Source organism: Arachis stenosperma, chromosome 1 (assembly GCF_014773155.1).
Source record: "Arachis stenosperma cultivar V10309 chromosome 1, arast.V10309.gnm1.PFL2, whole genome shotgun sequence".
NCBI classification, from domain to species: Eukaryota; Viridiplantae; Streptophyta; class Magnoliopsida; order Fabales; family Fabaceae; genus Arachis; species Arachis stenosperma.
In genome coordinates, this window is record NC_080377.1 from 56,946,884 (window position 1) to 56,964,575 (window position 17,692).

The following is a 17,692-nucleotide window of genomic DNA, read 5'->3' on the forward strand; positions in this document are numbered from 1 at the left end:
CTCCTTGCAAAATATTACTACTCTCAATCGTTTCCAAACAATCTCGATACCAACTTCCATTCCAATCTCTTCCAACACAGGCAAAACCAACACGATCACCAATACCAAGATAACTTACATCACATTAATCTTAAAAGTGCCCACTGAGGGAGAATCCATGAGCCACTAATGGTAGATGGGATTGAAATTCGTTGCAACTCAAAAATATTCTGAAACACCATTTCCAAGGATAAAGCCATACTTGTCACCTTATTCAGGGGCCAAGACTCGTGTGGATGAAAGATCTCAAATTCCTGGAACGCCAAATCCATTATAGACTTGAAAAGAATTTAAAATGGTGCTCTTTGCTATGAAGCAAGAACCTCTAGAGGTTGATCAAAAATCTCCAAAGCCTATCAAACTAGTTGAGGTTTTAGACAATCCCAAATACAATGAACAACCAATTCCTGACCAAGAAATATCGTGGACAACTGTCCGTCGATGAGATGTCCCTCCTGAAATGAAAAGTAGCAGTAGACAGAGTCTGCCTAAGACAAAACCAAGCCAAGAATTTATGTTTTTCTGCAACAAGCTAACGCCAAAGCCAAAGCCAATTCTCCTGGTCCTTCCAACCAAACTTCTTCTTACTGAGGCACAAGTAACTACTACGAGAGTTATATACTTTTGACGTTACATCAGACCAAAACCATCTTACCACTGAACCTGATTGCACATCCAAATTATAGGAAAGAATGTTGCCTTGCAAAAAATGGTTTAGAGGAAAATATATATTTTGAAGGTGCTACTATCCAGATGACCAAAGATCCAAGATCCAGAGATCCGAATAAAAAATGTGAATATAATCTATCTCATAACAAAGCTGCCCCTCTTGTCTCCAATTAGAAAATCATAAGTTCTGGTTTAGATCCCAATGCACCAAACAATGCCATCCTTCAAGAGATCCCAAGTTTTACATATACTCTTCCAAACATAAGAGTCCGTGTCTCGAGACTGATTGAAATAGTCTCTGGGAGAGGAACGATATTTTTTTGCCAAGAATTGAACCCTTAACTTGTTTGGATGGTAAAAAAATTGCCAAACTAGCTTCTCAAGAAGAACAACATTACCACAAAACGGATCTCAAATCCCCAAATCACCAGATTTCTTAGGGGTGAACACCTTCCAACTAACCAGATTCATGCCTCTATCATCAACTTGACCTTTTCAGAGAAAGCTCCGCATAGATTCTATCTTAGAGGGAATAAAGATACTTGCATGCGGTAAGAAGGAATTGCAGCCACTACTGAATTGATCAAACATAGTATTTTTGCCTTGTTAAGCAATCTCCCATTCCAGCTAACCAGCCTCCCCTAAATCTTGTCTAGAACATCACTGAATGCTGCTTGTGTCATCCAAGAGTGACTAAGGGTAACCTTTATATACTTGCTCAAGTTCTGGACAATGATGGATGAGACCGCAATAAAAATCATTTTTCTTGCCGCTGAGACATTCTTGGAGCATAGCGCTTTAGATTTCTCCACATTAGCCTTCATTCCCAAGGCTCTACAGAAGTTATCCAAAGCAACCATTATATTTTGAACTTGCCATTTTTCAGCTTTACAGAAAAGAAGCAAATCATCGGCGAACATCAAATGAAAATTTCTTGGACCCCCTTTAGAAGCAGCCACTGACTTCCACAAGCTCCGTTCAACTTGATGATTAATAAAGCAGGACAATCTCTCCATACACAACACAAACATATATGGTGACATTGGATCTCTTTATCTGAGTCCCTGGTTAGGAGTGAAGCTATTTAATCTCTCCCCATTCCACAGGATAAACAACGAACATTAAAAAAAAAAGGCCTGTCAATACCCTTTTTTCTTTCCACACTTTAAAAGCATGGCCAAAAGTGGTCAATGGCCACGCTTTTATGAGGGGCGGCCACTAATTTGTGATTTGGCCACGCTTTTTTTTGTCACACTTCAAAAGCGTGGCCGTAGAGGAAAACCGACACACTTTAATGAGGATAGCGACTAAATAGTAATTTGGCCATGCTTCAAAAGCGTGGTCATAGAGGAAAACAGGTATGCTTTTAAAGCGTGGCCAATTTGTTTTCCAATGGTCACATTTTTTAAAGCGTGCCGATATCCTCTAATTATTTAAAAACTCTAAAAAAGCATAGCGATAAAGTTCCCATGAAAGATTTAATTTTCCCACCCATTTTTTCCCAAACACTACTTTTTTCCAAGTTAAACACTTTAACGCTAAACCCTTTAAGTGATAACCCTTCATCATCACACAGCCGTCAAACACACCCTACTACCTAGCTGTCGAACAAACCTTACCTAGCCCTTCATCATCACCCTTCACTACCAATGAGAACCCTCACACCCATCTGTGCTCTCTCCCACCCCTTCATCTTCATCACTACTATGAGAACCCTCGCACCCAGCCCTCTCTCCGAGCCCTTCATCTTCATCATTGATGAGAACCTACACCACTGTTGAGAACCCCTGCACACATCCTTCTCTCTGAGCCCTCTCTTGTAGCCCTCTGTCGCACCCTCTCTGTCACAACCCTCGCACCTTCAACGCAAGCCTCCTCCTTGGATTTGCAACCTTGCACTCTCTCTCGCAACCCTCCATCGGCTTTGCTCCGTCGGTACTGTTCCGTCGGTGCACCCTGTATAGGCATGCTCTCCCTCAATCGGTGCTAAACCGTCACTGCCTATCCCTCAATCGGCGCTCAACCCTCACCATGAACACTACAAGTTAACTATTTCTTCCCTCTGTTTCTCTGTTCTTATGATAAGGGCCATTATTTTTGTTTCCTAGCTGTGAATCTATTCCTGTGTTGCAGATGTGAAAATAGATGTTTAAATATTGACATATTAAATTTAAGAATATTCTAAGATCGAATATTTTTACCAAAAAATTGAGAGAATTGGCTTGTTGCGAATCTGTTTTGTGTTGTACATTGTGTATTATCAAGTTTAATTGTGCTTGCTTCCTATTTTGTTGTGTATTATCAAGGTATTTGTTTATCTAATCTAATATAATTGATTCAATATTTGCAAATACTATTTCAACTTTTATTTATTTTTATCTTGGATGTTTCATATACATTTTGGAAACCTACTTCTATCTGAATTTTTATCCCTGAGTAGAATTGGAAATATATTGATTGGGAAAACTATTCCCTTTTAGTTCTCTCTATTACTTGAACCATGTAGGTATCGGATAAATGAAGAGAAGGCTGAATGGATTATATATGTCACAGATGTTGGACAACAGCAACACTTATGGTATTCAAGGTATGTCACAATTAATGATGTTCATGGTATCTTGTAGTTACTTGATCTTATTGTTATTACCAGAACCCTTTCTACTTGATCTTATTGTTATTTAAGGGAAAAACTCTTAAATATATTGATATTTTTTCTCCCACTTTCATGTTGGATATTCCATAAAGAGAAAGATAAGGTAAAGCTGGTGCAGGAAACTGGTTTGTAATTAAAGCAGATTAATAATTGATTTATCAATTAGAGGAAGAGGAATTGGTATAGGAATCCTTCTTCTTCTACTATCTTGAAGAGCAAATGTAAAAGGTATTTTCTTAATTAAAGACCCTGTTGATGATGTCAATGATATTTTTGAGATACATAAACATAATGAATTAATATTTGGCATTTGCTTTGAGCTAATTGTTTAAGAAGTTACAATGACTTTTTGTTTGCTATTTTTTTATGGGGGGTGTCATATTTACTTGCCACTTCAGTTTGGGGTGAATTTGATGACAATGACTAACATCATCAATAATTGTTGGTTTTGAAGGCTCCTTAACTTTAGTTAGTGGTGATCCTGGTATTGGGAAGAGTACTCTATTGTTACAAGTATGAATTATTTATTTGGTCGATAAACTGAATCTAAAGATTGAATTATCACCTTTTTTATTTATGTAGTGGTCAAATATCACTAATGCTTTCTTTTATTGTGACAATTTGATTGAAAGATGGCAGCAATGATAGCAAAAGGTTGCAGTGAAGGCAAAGCATCTCGAGTTTTATATGTATCTGGTGAAGAGGTTAGTTTTTATTGGGTTTCTTTCTTGCATCCTGGTATTGTAGTTTGGGATAATATTTGATTTCCCTTATGTGGGCACTGAAGTTTAACATTTGATTTGTGATTGTGCTTTGGGTTTAGAGTCAGTTGACCTTCTCTAATTTGGTTGCATTTATTTTGTTTTGTGTCATGTGACAAAGTCTTGAGTAAATTGGTAACAGAGCAGAACGTCTTGGGATTAAATCAGATATTATGTCCAAATACTGATATTGAGGTAGAAATCTGGATTTCTTCTGATTAGTTTTGCTGCTAGCATTTTTCTTACTATATTATTTTCTGTTTTATACATGAATTTTTATTGTCTGGGTCCAATTAACCAATTATTTCAAGTAATAGCCTTAACTTGCGAGAAGTGTATAGTGGAGTCTAGATACTTGTATGTTTTTTTTATCTTAATTTATTTCATGTTTTCACACAACTAGAAAATGGATTAATACATACAGATTTACAGACGGATTTAGTCTTTATTACTGACGGATTTTTGGTTACCGACGAAATTACCGACAGATTTTGTCCCTCTGTAAAAGTCCCATCGGAAATTATTTACCGACGGATTTTTTTCCGTCTGAAAATTATAGACGAATTTTTAGCAGTTACTGACGGATTTTCCCTCTGTAAATTTTCTATCCATTTCCCAAAGGTGATGAACTTTCCGACGGATTTTCCGTCTGTAATTACAGACGGATTTTCTGACAGATTTTCCGTCTGTAATTACAGACAAATTTTCCGACGGATTTTCCGTCTGTAATTATAGATGGATTTTCCGACATATTTTCCGTCTGTAATTTGAACTTTGAAAAATCATCCCGTTCTGATTACAGACAGAAAATCCGTCTGTAAATCTGTCAGTAAGATAAAATAGAATTTTTTTTAGATTTTTCCATTGCAAAATGAATACTTTAGATTTGTTTTCTAAATTTACTCCATCAAACACTGTAAATTGAAAAAAGAAAACCAAAAATCACATAAATAAACATAATATTCATTACATGATACCTATAAAATTGGATGTTATTTTTCAACATCATTGACCAATATCTCATTGTCTTAATAAAAAAATATCCAAAAAAAATAAGATGACCATCCCAATGTTACATGAATGTCACAAATTACACTTAGCATTTAAAGATAGAATAATCTAAAATATTAATAGATAACTAAGTTGCATTATCACTATCTCAAAAGAAGCAGCATTCATGGCTCTCTCCACAATGCCAAGTTTGCGAGAGCTCCTACATCGAGCCCTGTCTGATACAAAGCAACTGATTCCTTGAAGTTCTAATTCAGCACGAAGCCAATTAACAAATCTTACAAAAGGAGGTTTTGAGCCATGTAATCCAATAAAAACATCACAATTCCTTAATCTATAAGAAGAACATGATGTAGAATCTGGAATGGATGAAGTTCTATGACATCTATCTTTCTAGCTGGCACTAAAAAGAACATGATGGTTGAATTGATGACAAGAAAAGTGATAATACCAACAAAGTCTTGCCAATCAGGAGGCTTACCCTGTACAATAATAATAAGAGCAAGTACAAAATAATCAAACTCAGATTGAGTTCACCTAAACTTAGCAAAAAGTTGAGTTAATTCAAGAGTTTGATACACATCCATTGCTAATAATTTTTAGAAGCTAGTAAGCACACTTACCCCTCCATTAGCAAGAGCAATTGCCATTATAGCAGCAGCCTCCGTAACCCAAGAAAGGGGATTCCACATAAATCCCAAAAACTTCAAAAACTTGCTCTCCTGAAAAGGATATAAGAAAACAAATACAGTTATATGCAATGTGCTAATCACAAATATTACCAGATCAAGAGAGTGTTCGCTGTCAGCATAGATTAGCGAAAATGAATGGCACTCCTTTTCAGCTTCATTTTGCCTTTGGCACCTTATCTGAAAAAGGATTAGTGTTGTATTATTAGACCAAAACTTCAGGTTCATCTGGAAAATTCATCAAGCAAGAAGGTAGCATGCCCATGGATGTTTGTTACATACATTTCCCTGCCCTTGAATAATCTTCGAAACCGAACTTAATCGCAAATGCTTTTCCTGCTGCCCTGAGTACCAAATCAAATTACTCTCATCCTATAATCAGGGGAGAAGACATGTTAACATCTTCATCATAATTAAAGAAACTTTATAGATAGTAGTATTTAGCATTGCAAGCAACTATAGTTTCCAGATCAAAGTAGAGTTTTATTGAAGATAGCATTACGGATTTAGTAGTTAACAGTAAAAATAAAAAACAATAAGAAACAACAAATACAAGTTTCAATCACTAGTGAGACCATTGAGAATCTAACAGGGGGAAGATTTCGAAACCTCTAAATTTAATGTTTATAGAACAAATTTGAAGAACAGAATGTAATGAAAATCATAGGCCACATCATATCATTAAGAAATTATCAGAAGAAGCAAAGAAATTATTGAAATAATGTGTCATCACAAATATGCCTATTACGGGAAAAGTCTGAAAGGGCAGAGCTTTGGTTTTCCTCTGTGACCATACTTTAGTAAATATGCACCTTTCTTTATAGATACAATTGCCTGAACAGAAATAAATTAAGAAAAATGGAAAAAAAAAACAATTTTGAAGTTTGTCAGAAAGGAAGGTAAACAAACAGTAGAAACTATTGCACAAAGGAAATACCGAAAAAAGTAAAATAAAATATCATTCACATTGGCAATTCCAAAGAACAAACACTAAAGTCTACCTTTCATGATGATCCACACTGACATGGGAATGTGTGCATATATATATATTATATATATATACACTAAAATGAGAGAGAGAGAGAGAGAGAGAGAGAGAGAAAAGAAAGAATTCTGGTTTTTGAAAGAACATTAACATGCCTAATGGATTCTTATGTTCTAAGAAGATTGATGTAAACAGAAAAGATGATTAATTCCCAATCCTATATAGTATTCAATTCACCATTTCGCATGCAAGTCTACGCTTCACAGCTAGAGTGGCCTTGGTACTATCAATTGCCATTCCAAGTTGGATATCCACTCCCTAAACAAGGGAAGAAATAAACAATTATACCAAAGCAGAGGAATTTTCAGTTGAATATTTCAAAGCTAAGAGTGGATCATGAATACACCATAGCAGAGATAAGACACCTCATTTAGTAGGTCCATATGAAATTATAATTGATACCTGGCCTAATGCCTGTAGAGAGAGTGCTCGAAGCGTTCCTTCTGCTAAGTCTACTGGTAAATTCCTCCTATAATCAGAACACATGTAATAAATATCAAATAATATAGAAAACTATATAGGTCATATACAGGGAAAGAAAATGCTTCATTCCAATTATTGCATAAATGACATATATATGTACTAACCTGAGTTCGGCCGGCAACTGGGGAAGAACATGTTTGACAGCACAATCCAGATATCCAGCAGCCTTTAAGAAGATATCAACAGAAGCTCGTCTGCTTTCTGTTACAAGTAACAACTATTTTACTTTCGCAATCGACACAATATATACTAAAGATCAGTGCAACTGCGAAGACAGAACATTCTTATAAATAAAGTATTACAGTATATACAACAATTATCTCAAGAGCAAAGAGTCTAATTTGAGGTCTAAACCAATCTATTACAATGGATTTTGGCTGTTTCGTACAATGGATTTGTGTTAAAATTCCAAATTACTTACCTTCAGATACCTTAAGCTGATAACCATCAGTGGATGATCTTGGAAGCAGTAAAAAATTAGCTTGTGATAGTAATAGCATTGCCATCAAATGTAAAACTAACAACACTTCATACCAACCATTAGACATGGTTGTTTCCTGTGAAAGCGTCAATCACGCCACACCACAAAGAATGGAAATGGTGGGAACAAACTGATCAGCACTCTTTAAGTGTAGAAAATAATTTCCAAATCAAATCCAGAAATACAATACACATCAGGAAATAAGGAAAAAAAATGGTTGGAGTTACCTCAGCATCATCCTCTTAATTCACCCAAACAAATTGTACTTTATATTGTAAATGGCTTCCTTCACCATAAAGCAAATATTAGAATATTTATCTTACAGAAAGGCAAAAAAAAGCACATATTACATAATAAAGAACAAATATAAGACTTACCATCATTGACTAACCCCAAAAGAACCGGCAAATAATCTTCTAGAGCCTGCAGAAGATCAAGCAGTGTTGAACCACCTGCAGATGATCATGCGTTGCCATACCAATGCATCAGTAAATTTAATCTTCCTTCTTTTATCATTAAATAAAATAAGTTCATCTTTGTTTAAGAAACTGACTATGTTGAGTAGCACTTTTTCTTTTTGTTCTTGTAATTGTAGGGCCTTCTTGGGCAGCCATTACAACTATACGTGTTCTAAGAGCCGAAAGGCGCTCTACTATTTTCTTTGACAAGTGATCTCCAAGTGACTGAGCAAAATCAACAGGTTTAGGAATTTGTAGACCGGGGACATAGACCGAAACTTCTCCAATACTCCCTGGTTTCGTTCTGTTTCCACCGGAGTCCTTTGGAGTCGACACCAGGCACCCTATGTCTGGAGCCTATGTAAAAGATTGGTCAATTATATTAAAAAGTCTAAGTTTATCATTCAATGGTATTATAATTGGAAAAGAATAGAGCTTTTTTTAATTATTGATATCCATGATAGGCCTGGCATTATTAATTAATAAAAGAACCCCAACAATAACTCAAAATGAAAGTGCATAAAAAAATCAAGTGACAATTATGAACGTAACAACTCCAAGCATGAGCCCTAAAACTACAGTTTAGAATAGATTTCTGAGCTTCCAGCTCTAAAAGTCTTCTCAACTTTATAAGGTTCACAACCATGGACAAAACTCATGAGGTTGTGATTATATATATATATATGGATGTAGTCATGTAGGACTTTTGTAAATCTGAAGACAAGAACAATTTTATACACACACAAAAAGAGATTCTCATGCATGATTGCCAGTGATAGTTAAGGAAGATAGAGACACATTACCAAAAACTTTGAGAACCTAAGCAATAATTAAGAATTAACAGTGAAGGGTATTTAAGAACCTAAGCAAACAAATCAAGCAGAAATCACAAAGAAACTTTGAATTGCATGCTGCTAACGCGAGAGAGCGATAGAGAAGAAGAGGAAGAAGAAGAGAAGAAGAAGAATTAAAAGAGAAGGGTATTTGAGAACTTACAGCGATAAGATAAGGGTATTTGAGAACTTACACCAAAAAATAAGCAGGGAAATTTCCTGCCATCAAAATAAAAAACTGAAAAAAATATTAGGAAAATCAAACACAACTGACCAATTTATCTCTAGAAAATTTGAGTTTTTCTATTTTGAACAAGTATATTTTCACAACTATATAATGCTATATATAATTTAAACTTGTATTAATGAAAAATGAAAAGTATATTTAGGTATCAATGCATCAGTTTTCTACTTACATACCAGAGATTACACAAAATTAGTTTATCAAAATCATTGACTGTGATTTGAGAAATAAAAGAACAAAAACATAGACTCACATTTACATCAAATCAGAACCACATTGGTCCCCTGCATTGCAAATTACAAAAATCAAAAGCTGAAAAATATATATAGGACTACTAAATTTCAACATCATCAACAACCACCTTAGATTATTTTTCTGTTACATAACTCCTCAATCCAATTGAGAAACAAAAAGAATCAGTAAAGGAAAGAAATATAAATCAATTGAAGAAAAAAGAGTCTCTAAAATCCAAAGCATGCAGTTTTTCAACAGAAGAATTTCACTTTATTTATAACAGATGCATGATAAAAGATATTATATGCAGAAAATTAATGATCATGATTCATTATTTCTAATGGTGGAATCACTTATTAGTACCATCAATAACATAAATTTTACAAAGTAAGATCAGTTTATCTACAGAAGTGAGTAATCAATAGGAGATGGAGACAGAATGTGACAAGGGTTGAACCAGAAGCCTATACACTTCAAAGCATCTCAATTGGCCCAAAAAACTCAATAGCTTATGGTAGTTTCATAAACAACTAACAGTTAAACATATGATTGATCTTCAGTAAGCTTTAATTCTATTAATTTCTTGTCTGGAGATGTCTCACCAACACTTTATTCAGTTTTTTTAATATATTTTTCCACTAATCATAAATGTTACAACACTAAATGAACCTTAACATTGAGCAAAATCTCTCAAAAAAAATATTGAACATAACAATAACAACACAATAAGAAAACTCATCAGAAGAAACACCAAGAACAAAAACAAAAAATAAAAACTAAGGAATAGGAAAAAAAATCTCAAATCTTACCTCAGAAATAAAGGGAAAATGGCGTATGGAGGAGGTGTGGAAGGAGGGGCACAATGTGATTGTCGACGACAACAAGGAACTCAATGATGGAGGAACATGCCACACCTCGGTTTGTGGCTCTTCAGATCTACTTCCAATGGAGGAGTGAAGGAACGGTCATGACTCGTGAATGAAAGCGAGGAGGAATGGCAGTGGCAGAAACACAACGGCGACACCGAGAGAGAAGGAGAGCGCTCGAACATAGGAGAAGGCTGTGGGGTTGCGAGGCTGTGGGGTTGCGGGGAGCTGCGATGGCTGATGCGGGGGCTGCGTGGCTGCAACGGCGGCGGCAGAGACTGCGGTGGCTGCAGGGCGAAGAGTTTAAGGGATGAGGGCGAATGGTTATGCAGAGTGTGAATGGAGTGTGAATGGTGTTCGAATGGAGTGTGAAATGGGTGGTGATAAAATTACGGTTCTCAATATTTCCGACGGAAAATTTAAATTACAGACGGATTTTTCGTCTGTAATAATTTAGTAAAAACGCAGTGTTTTGTCTATTTAATTACAGACGGATTTTTCGTCTGTAACCATTTCTCACTGAAAAAAATTAATTTTTCCGACGGATTTATCGACGGATTCTCTTTTCCGTCTGTAATTTATGCTAATCTATTTTTTTTGTTTTCCGACAAAAAATCCCTCTGAAATTTCCTCTGTATTTTAGTGGGATAAAATCCGTCGAAAATATCCATTTGTAATAACTAATTTTCTAGTAGTGTCAGGACATATTGAAGAAAGCTTAGCTTCTTTCCCCTCATGCTATGGTTATTGATTCAATATAAACTCTTGATCTTATTAATACTGTTAATAATTTTTCTTTAACTCTATTAATACATTTATTTTTCTATCATTTGCCAATGTTTTTAAATTTAACATTTTGTTTTGATTTATGTATTTTCTAGTGGTCAAATAAAAAGGCTTATAATAAGACACTGTTGAAACTTACTGGGTTGTTCCAGAAGAATTTTGAGACATTCACCAATCACAAGATTGGCAAGGACAACAAACTCACTGAAGAGATTCTGGCAGCTGAACCAGTGTTTTGAAAATGGAAAATGCATGTTGTGTTAAAGTGGGGGTGGCTGGGATTATGGGATTATTATTAGAGATTCTGGCAGCTGAACCAGTGTTTTGAAAATGGAAAATGCATGTTGTGTTAAAGTGGGGGTGGCTGGGATTATGGGATTATTATTATTAAGAATATATATATATATATATATATATATATATATATATATATATATATATAATATGGCTGAATAAACATATTATATATTGTATTTTTAATAATAATTTTGATTTCATTGGTTTGGTTTTAGGCATATATAATGTTGGAGTGTTGTTACATTTTTAAATTTTTCACATTAATGGAATTCATTGGTTCTCATCCTATTGTCTTATATTCTTTTCTTTAATTTGATAGATCATATAAAATTATGTAGTAGATACATAGATTTGTTATTCCCACTAAAACATGGCCATATCCCACAAATTTGGGATGCTTCAAAAGCGTAGCTATAGCTTCAGCAATCGGCACACTTCAAAAGCGTGGTCATTGTAGCGTGCCGATTGCTTTAATATTGACAAGCTTCAAAAGCGTGGCCATAAAATACGTTTAAGAAAGCGTGGCTGTATTATCACTCAGAAAGCACGCTTATAAAATGTGGCTATAGCATCACATATATGACCACGCTTTTAAAGCGTGACAATAACAAAAAGCGTGGCAAAAAAAAGTATGTCGATAGATCCACAAAAGTGTGGCGATAGAGCAACCGACACATTTGCGGATGTGACCTTTTTAAAAACGTGTCGATAGCTCAAAAAGCATGGCGAAAATCTATTAGCCTGATTTTTCGTACTTTTCGACACGCTTTAAAAACATGACATAAAACTGATTTTCTTGTAGTGAAAGTGGCAATAACACAATACATAATCAAATTGATTCCTATTTAATTTATTTGTGTAATTTACCCCAATTTTTGGCAAATTAAATATCTCTTATTTTATGGAAAAGATTTTTCAAGTTTTTAATTAATAATATCACTTTTTATTATTTATTATTTCTCAATTACTTTCAATTTTTATGAGTCTTTTTTCATCATTAAAAAAAATCGAATAACAAAAGTAATGGAGGATAATTACAAAAAAAATCACATTATGAAAAGTTGATATTATCAATCAAATTAAAAAATGACATTGTCGCTCTCTTTATATATATATGGAAAAAGATAGAGTTTTTATATAAAAAAATGTCAATCACAAAGATAAGAATGAAAATATAACTGCATAATATTTAAAATTAATGTATTTTCTAATAAAAATATTACGTGCATCCTAACATTAAATCATCTACCAAATTATTCACCATGTGTTTAAATATAAATATAAATATATATATATATATTGTTTAATTTATTGTTAATATATATTTATATTTTTTTTAAGAATAACTATTTTAGTAGATAATTTTTTTTATATAAAATAGATGTTTTTTATGTACACCTATTATAATTGATTATCTAAACATAATTTTATTACACGATCTTCTATTTTATTAAGACCTTTTGTTACAAACCTTTTAAGGATACTAATTAAAAAAAACATTGTTTAAAATAATATACATTCAAATATATTAATAATTTTAACAAAAATATTACATGCACATTAATTATTATAGTAGTTATTATATATTTATGTATAAATATATATTTTGTTTAATTTATTTTTAATATTTATTTTATATTTTAATATATATTTTATAAAAATAACTAATTTAATAACTGATTTTTGTGTACCTAATATTATTATAGTTTTAATCATTAAAGATTTAACTTATAGTGTGTTAACATCAGTGAAAGTTGGCATAATAAATGATAAAAAAAATTCAATTTATAGTAATCGACTTAGAAAAGATAAGATAAAAGAGTAGTTTATGCCAAGGTCAATGATAAAAGAATAGGTGCATGTTCTTTCCCTTAGCTTGCTACCTAACCATAAAAGAAAAAGATATATACAATGAAATTGTAAAGGCGTGAAGCTGATGGGGTGGGACTTGGGAGCGAGACACGAGAAATTGCGTAAGGAATATTTTTCTCAAAGCGGTCAAATCAGGGAATGTGGCCTGCATGGAAGCGAGAAAGTTGAAAACCAAAAAAATGATGCCAAAATTCAGGCCAAGATTCGTGCTTTCCAATTTCCATCCACAATTCCACATAAATGATCGTAATGGTAACCACGTTCGTTTGATTGATTCAATACCTATTCTTATTCATTCATGCACGTCGAGAGAAGAAGAAAACATGCCTCCAACACAAGCGGCGGCGTTGCATCGATCCAAGTTTTCAAACTAACGACGCAACCACGCTAACTTCGAATTTGGCGCCATCCACCGCACCGAAGTCCTAACGGTCAAAAAGGTTCTGACACGCAATAAAATTGGCGGGATTTACGAAAATACTAAAACCTTTTTTTTTCAAAAAGAAAATGAGAAAAATAATTGGTGGGCCCGCATGAGGTCCTCGCTCTCTGAGTTGTCAATGACGTGGCACTACTCATTTCTGGTTCTCACTTCTCATTACGCGAACTCTTGAAGGCTTCTCTCTCTATCTTCTCTAGTACACTGCCCTTTCGCCCCTGTCAAAAGACGCTACCCACGTTGTGGCTGGCTACCATTCTCGAATTCACTCATTTTGGCTTTTAATTTAGCCCCAGCAAGCAACCACACTCTATTCTCTTCACCCACATTGTTGTCTCTTTATTCTTTTTATGTCAAGTTTTGGAGTTTATTTTATGTTTAATTCTGTACAGTCGATCTATGTTTTATTGTTATTAATTATATCCTAATCAAAATGAAAACCATAAGGGGCTAAGGGCAATAAAAATATGAACGACGTATCAAATCTTACTTATTTAAACTGATTGGTTCGTTAGTACAATGTAACTTTTAAATGGCCGATCAATGAATATTAAATAAAAATGTTGGAGTTGAACCACTTGTAGTAGTAGCTAGTAATTAGGCCCTTAACCTAACATTCAAAATTATTTATATCAGTTAATCGGTCTCTTTTCACTTGAAAGAAAATAACTAAATTTTTTAAAAAGAAATTGCATATAAATTCAATGCCACTATTTATAATTTCAATTTTGGAACAATAGGGAGTAGGGGGACCCATGAATTCCTTTTTAGCCTCCACAATATCTATGCGGATAATAAGTGGGGTCAAGTAACCTGTAACCACCACCGTCCCATTTTTTGGCGCGAACAGCGTCTCTTCCCGCCACATCTTTTTCCGCTTCAAAAATGCGCTCCTTCTCATGACCCAACGGCCGTTTGTCTTTTCCCAAGCCGTCCTCGCCTGCAGCCTTAACGACGGAAGCTCCCCTAAACTGTTAGTTGACGACAGGTTAATTCCTCTTGCTGCCACATCGGACAGGTCCCTCCTACATGCTTTTATGACGCGCTTGCAATGCATGTGACCTGCGACAATGGAGTGCAAAGAAAAGAAGGTCCATTCTACTTGTGGGTCCCATCCGTGGAACTTTTTGTTGACACGGTGTTGGTACTTGGTAGGGATCACACTGTTCTCTGACACGTGTTTGACAGATTTGCGACCGAAATTCTTCGGTTTCAAAAGCTTCATCTTGTATGAATCACAATTTTGAGTATGTCTAAAATGGGTAAATTATACAATAACGATGTAAGTTTATATTTTTTTATATAATTTTAATCTGTATAGTAGAGTATTTCTTAAAATAAATATAATAATTATGTGTTTATTAGATGTATCACATTTATATAAATTATTAGATTTTATTAGATAAAAATTAAAGACTAATATAAAAAAATAATATTGATGGACTCTAATAAATAAAAAACATCTTAATACATAAATAAATATTTTATATGACAATATTTTAATACATAATATTTTAAATAGCAACAGAATCTTTTTTTCTTAAATAATTAAATATAAAAAATATAAATACAAAATATATAAATATTTTTTATTTATTAAAATTAATTATTATACATAAAATTTTTATAATATTAAAAATTATATTAAAATAATATTTTAAATTATAACATACTAAATCTACACCTCAATTCCAATTGTTCTACCGTACCATAAATCTATAATCATATCTCAATGTAACCAGACATAATTTAGAATCATATACACACGAATTCATTAAAATAAATAAATAAATTTAATTAAGAAACTAAAAAAATTAGTAAAGTAATATTAAATTAAATTATCTAATTTTTCAAAAATGATATATAAATTTATAATTGTTTGGAATTTAGTTTAGAACTTAAAAGATCAAAACCTTAAATATTATAACACCAATATTTATTAAATATTTTAATTTTTTATCTAAAAAATTAATAAAATTTAAAATAATATTAAATTAAATTACTGTCAAAAGCTAATTAATTATCAAAGCCTATTATAGTCCAATATATTAGATTTTTTTTCAACTTGTAAGACTTCAATTAGGTAAAACGACCAAAGTCCATTATACTCAAATGACATAATTTTTCCATTCTCATTTAGAGGTTTCGAGTTCGAGTCTCACTTCTAACTCTAAAAAAAATAAATATATAAAATAATTAAAATTTTATTTTATATTACTTTACAAATAATTAAATTATAAAATTCAAAATTTTTTAATTAACTATTTTGTTAACAATATTATTATATAATATAATTTTTCATCAAAATATTTTAAAAATATCATTTATTTAAAATATGATATATAATACATAAAAGTATTAACTTTTTCATTTTTTTAATTTTTTTAAAAAAATAGAATACATAATATAATTATAAATATATACCTATCATATTATATATTTACTTATATTAGTAAGAACTAAACTAATTAAATTTATATAATTAAAAATATAAATATCTTTTATTCATTAAAATTAATTATTATGTAAAAAACTTTCTATAATATTAAAAATTTATATTAAAATAATATTTTAAACTACAACATAAAAATATAAAAGAATTAAATTTTATTTTATATTACTTGATAAATAATTAAGTTATTATATTCAATATTTATTAATTAACTATTTTTGTTAAAAATATTATTATATAATATAATTTTTTATCAAATATTTGTCAAAATATAGTTCATTTAAAATTTTATATATAAAATATTTTTTTAATTTTTTTAGAAAAATTGAATAAATAATATATATCAACTATGTATATATATCATATAGATTAGTATATATTCTTTTATTCTTTAAACTTTTTAATATATATGCCACCTTATGGTTCTCTTCTATAGTCTTTCTTATTCATATTTATTTTGTAGTAATAATAAATAGATAATAATTTAAAATTACTTTTTAAATTTAACATTTATAGTTTTCTATATATAATATTTATAATTATATATTTATATTAACATTATTTTTATTTTTTATTATTTCTAAATATTTTTTTATTTTTCTAGTTAAATTTATTATTCTTTAACTCGACCAGACTTTTATATATATATATATATATATATATATATATATATATATATATATATGAAGATTATCACCTATTTCAATATATAAAGCTTGGAAATTTTTTGTTCCAAAAAATATAAAATAGATAAATATAAAAAATATAAATATTTTTTATTTATTAAGATTAATTATTAAATAAAAAAATTTTATAATATTAAAAAATTATATTAAAATCATATTTTAAATTACAATATAAATATATAAAATAATTAAAATTTATTTTATATTATTTGACAAATAATTAGATTATTATATTTAGAATTTATTAACTAATTAATTTGTTAAATATTTTATTATATAATATAATTTTTTATTAAAATATTTTTAAAAATAAAATTATTTAAAAAATTATATATAATATATAAAAATATTAACTTTTTATTTTTTTTTCAAATTTTTTAGACATATATATATAGGTATAATTATATATAATAACTAGTCTACATTTTAATTCAGATAGTATATAGTATATATGTTGTTTTGAGAAAAGTATAAAAAGAAACAGCGTATTTATGTGATTATATTTCTCGAATGAGGAGTGTTAGGGGTCAGCAACTTTTGTGATTTGTAACCATTAAGTAGCTATCAATGATATTTTTAATAGTATAAAATTTCATCCAATAATATGAGATAACTCATTTTTATTTTGCTAGTAACATGCTAGCCAGAACTTAATAAAGTTATTGGCTCCCTAGACTTTTCCTTCTCCAATAAC

At 31.4% G+C, this 17,692-nt stretch overlaps 1 pseudogene; it reads right to left on the reverse strand.

The window, feature by feature from the left end:
- Window positions 1-2,341: 2,341 nt before the first annotated feature.
- LOC130980022 (uncharacterized) lies at window positions 2,342-15,085 on the reverse strand (annotated as a pseudogene).
- Window positions 15,086-17,692: the final 2,607 nt, after the last annotated feature.